The sequence below is a fragment of the Bidens hawaiensis genome, unplaced genomic scaffold (assembly GCF_021521415.1).
Source record: "Bidens hawaiensis isolate Kalapana, Puna unplaced genomic scaffold, B.hawaiensis_p1.1 tig00027531_1, whole genome shotgun sequence".
NCBI lineage: Eukaryota > Viridiplantae > Streptophyta > Magnoliopsida > Asterales > Asteraceae > Bidens > Bidens hawaiensis.
This window is the reverse complement of record NW_027494455.1, coordinates 108,785-113,483: the sequence shown is the minus strand read 5'-3', so window position 1 is coordinate 113,483 and position 4,699 is coordinate 108,785. Positions and strand designations below refer to the sequence as shown.

The 4,699-nt window shown below is 41.5% G+C and overlaps 1 pseudogene across 1 annotated transcript; it reads right to left on the bottom strand.

Moving 5' to 3' along the window:
• Positions 1 to 2,795: 2,795 nt before the first annotated feature.
• LOC143575535 (acyl-coenzyme A thioesterase 2, chloroplastic pseudogene) lies at positions 2,796 to 4,492 on the bottom strand (annotated as a pseudogene). Its single transcript, XR_013142777.1, has 3 exons — positions 4,429 to 4,492; positions 3,392 to 3,569; positions 2,796 to 2,932 (listed from the first exon to the last, which is right to left on the bottom strand). The product of XR_013142777.1 is annotated as an acyl-coenzyme A thioesterase 2, chloroplastic pseudogene (transcript).
• Positions 4,493 to 4,699: the final 207 nt, after the last annotated feature.

The window sequence follows — 4,699 nt, the reverse complement described above, 5'->3', positions numbered from 1 at the left end:
GCCATATTTATAACGTTACAACCTGACAGTACGTGCAATATCCGAAGATCGTTCACGTACCATCAAGCAATCGTTCATACATATCATACTTACCATATTTATAACGTTACAACCTGACAGTACGTGCAATATCCGAAGATCGTTCACGTACCATCAAGCAATCATTCATACATATCATACTTAGCATATTTATAACGTTACAACCTGACAGTACGTGCAATATCCGAAGATCGTTCACGTACCATCAAGCAATCATTCATACATATCACATATATCACATATGGCATACACTTATCACTTAGGATAAATGTATTATCAACACATCAAGTATGCACACAGCCCCGAAAACATAACAAGGAATGGGGCTAGAAACTCACCTGGATCCTGTTACGCTCGCCGTTGATCGTAATTCCTTTCTTTAACTGGGCTCGGCTAACTGTATAATATTTACACATATCAATTAACTACTACTACTCGTTTTGTATTTCTATCTATATATGACCCACAACGAACGGGGGTCCGGGGGCAGCGCCCCTGGCAGCGGGGTTCTAGGGGCGGCAGCCCCTAGCGGGGTCCAAGGGGCAGAGCCCCTGGCTGGGGTTAAGCTGCCAGGTCAGCTTGGAAAAATTTTATTTTCGATAACTGCCTTAACACATTTTCCATTAGGTTTTTAATTTATTTTCTAAACGAACTTCACTTCAGGCGAAGTTAAACCTCGGGCGAACTTGGCTTCAGGCGAAGTTAAACCTTAGGCGAACTTGGCTTCAGGCGAAGTTAAACCTTAGGTGAACTTGGCTTTTAGGCGAAGTTAAACCTCAGGCGAACTTGGCCTTTAGGCGAAGTTAAACCTTAGGCGAACTTGGCTTTTAGGCGAAGTTAAACCTTAGGCGAACTTGGCTTTTAGGCGAAGTTAAACCTCAGGCGAACTTGGCTTTTAGGCGAAGTTACCATTTCAGCGAAGTTACCATCAGGCGAACTTGGCTTCAGGCGAACTTATCATCAGGCGAACTTGGCTTGCAGGCGAAGTTCATCAGGCGAACTTAGCTTGCAGGCGAAGTTCATCGCTTGAAGGCGAAGTTGCCCAGATGAAGGCGAAGTTGTCGCGCTGCAGATCTGTTTGCCCATAACTCCTTCGTTTCTTAGCCAAATAACTCGATTTTGGTACCCACGGAATCGTATGATCGGCGCCTACAAATCCCAACCATCAAATCGGCCTAAAATCGACGTTTTAGGGGTCCGATTTGGGCAGTTGTGTTTCGGGTCCGATTAACCCGTCAAATCCTAACCATTTTCAGTAATATTAGCTTTGCGGGATTAGTTCTTACCTTTCCAACTCAGATCTACCAGCAAAATCTCGGGTCTCGACTTCGGATCTCGGTCGGTTATGTGTGTGTTTTTGAGTGTGTAAAAGAGAAAGATGGAAATAAAATGATATCTTGGGCTTGGGATGGGTATTTATATCTCTCAAGCCCACGGACCCAAGGCCCATTCTCATTTAACCCATCTTACGTAATCTAAGCCCATGACCCGTTCCTTACTCGACATTAAATAACTAAAACGTGAAATCACTAAACATAACTTTCTTTTATTTAACATTATAAAAATTTTAGGATGTTACAAAACCATAGGGAGGCATTTCCTGCAGGACCAGCTTGCGTACCGCATGTGAGGTCGTCACAACTCTGAGCGTGGTGGGTCCTGCGGGTTTGGTAGGTCGCGGCGCAGACGTCCCTATGGTGAAGTCTGCGGGTTCAACTGCGCAGACGTCCGTTTAATGAATCTTGCGTGTTCAACTGCGCAGACGTCTCCTTTAAGGGAGTCTTGCGGGTCCTAACCACCTCTGCTGGGACCTACCTCTTCATGCATATAATAATTTTTCTGTCTCGGTTTCTGGTGAGAGTCGGTTCACGGGTGCTGCTTTCCCAGTTTTGGAATCACGGGCCACGAATATGAAGTTAGCCGTTAGAGCTACGGTTTCTATAATGTCAGCGTTATCTGCAAATCCAAGATTGCCATGTCAGCACATGTTGACTTTCAGTCCGGTCAAAATGGTTTGACCCGAAACAGTTTTATTCAAATAATTTTTTTAACTTTTTCGATATAATTATGTGTCAAAAATCAAAGTGACAAAATAAAGTAATTTCGGGTGACTTTTGACTGGTTTCGTGTTATGCTATTTGATCCGTTAAAGATAAACAGGATCCTAAAACGGGTCGGGTTGAACCAAAACAGTTTTATTTAAATTCTTTAACTTGTTTTGAAGTATTTGTATGTAAAAATTGACAAAACATTGTAATTTTCGGTGACTTTTGACAGGTTTCATATAAATACTATTTGACCCGTTAGAGACAAAACAAGAACCTGACTTTGCTCATTTAGGCGGGAGTTTTCCCCCTCCCGCATTTATGCGGGAATGTTCCCGACTTTGCTCATTCCTTCTTCAGGTGACTACTGAATTATTATGAGTGTTAAGCCTTATGCGTGTAGCCATGCTGCGCGGGTGGCCAGTCCCTAATGGCGGGTACCCGCGCCTGCGGGAACAGGCGGGTTACTTGGAAACCATAGGGAGGCATTTCCTGCAGGACCAGCTTGCGTACCGCATGTGAGGTCGTCACAACTCTGAGCGTGGTGGGTCCTGCGGGTTTGGTAGGTCGCGGCGCAGACGTCCCTATGGTGAAGTCTGCGGGTTCAACTGCGCAGACGTCCGTTTAATGAGTCTTGCGTGTTCAACTGCGCAGACGTCTCCTTTAAGGGAGTCTTGCGGGTCCTAACCACCTCTGCTGGGACCTACCTCTTCATGCATATAATAATTTTTCTGTCTCGGTTTCTGGTGAGAGTCGGTTCACGGGTGCTGCTTTCCCAGTTTTGGAATCACGGGCCACGAATATGAAGTTAGCCGTTAGAGCTACGGTTTCTATAATGTCAGCGTTATCTGCAAATCCAAGATTGCCATGTCAGCACATGTTGACTTTCAGTCCGGTCAAAATGGTTTGACCCGAAACAGTTTTATTCAAATAATTTTTTTAACTTTTTCGATATAATTATGTGTCAAAAATCAAAGTGACAAAATAAAGTAATTTCGGGTGACTTTTGACTGGTTTCGTGTTATGCTATTTGATCCGTTAAAGATAAACAGGATCCTAAAACGGGTCGGGTTGAACCAAAACAGTTTTATTTAAATTCTTTAACTTGTTTTGAAGTATTTGTATGTAAAAATTGACAAAACATTGTAATTTTCGGTGACTTTTGACAGGTTTCATATAAATACTATTTGACCCGTTAGAGACAAAACAAGAACCTGAAGCGGGTCAAAATTTCCATCTCCAAATAACCTAACAATACACTACTTTAAGCAATTTGATTATTATTATTATTATCGACATAAACGTACCACTTATAAACTGAGTGACTTCAAGTTGAACTTCAATGGAGGACCGACCGACCCATATAACCGCACCAGCCATTTTCAAATCACAATCAACTTTAATCGTTTTCTTCAGAACCATTTTATCGACAGATGCAGTAACCAACAATAAGGGCCTTGTCATACTATCATCATCAGAGCAATGCTGCATTCACACACACACGCACACACACACATATGAGTTTCTTATAGGAATGTGCATGAACCAGAAAAAACCAACCGGAAACCAAACCAGATTAACCAAACTAAAATAAAAATCAATGGCTTGATTTTATGTTTCGTAAAAACCGAAATTTCGATTTGGTTTCGGATTTGCGTGTAACTAAAACCGAAAAAACTGAATCGAACTTATATTTGTAATTTTATATATTAAATTTGAAGTAATATATAATAGTTAATCATACAGTTTACCCCAAATATATTAGCCCAGATGTATACAACTACTTATTAACCAACAAAACATTTAGGCCCACATTCATTATTTTCGGCCCAAAAATTTCTAGCTCCAAAGTCAAAACCGAAAAAAGAAAACTTAACCGAACCCAAACCAACAACCGAAAAACCAAAACCAACCCACACCAAAAACTGAAACCGAACCGGAACCAAAAGCCAAAAAAACCAGAAACTGAACCGGAATCAAAAACCCGAAACCTAACCCTAACAGAAAAACCCGAAACCAAACCCAAAACCAAACCGAAACCGAAACTGAACCTAACCCAAACCAAAACTGAACTAACCCAAACCAAAAACTAAAAAAAAAAACTGAATTGAACCCAAATCAAAAACCAAATCGAACCAAACCCAAACCAAAAACCGAAAAAATCAAAACAGGCCGTTTTCCAAAAATTCAAAAACCGGCATTTCAATTTTTGGTTCAGTTTTTGCCCAAAACTGAACCGACCCGACCCATGCACACCCACTACTTTCTAATATCCACACACCATGTAATAACAACTACAAACAAAACATAAAAATTGAATCTTGAAGTAAAACACATCAACAACCTTAACCGAAATAGTTCCCGCCAACGCATCAAGATCCTCCAGCAACTTCCCAATCCTCACCTCATTCCACGTAGAGGTGCACAAATCGGTTTTTTTTAAAAAAACCGGTTCGGTTATTAACCGGACCGGTTTTTTTTGGCCCGGAAAAAAACCGGTTCGGTTAATAACCGGACCGGTTAATAACCGGTTTTTGTCTTTCAAAACCCTAACCGGTCTAACCGGTTAGGACCGGTTTATAAACCGGTTAGAACCGGTTAATAAACCGGTTTTT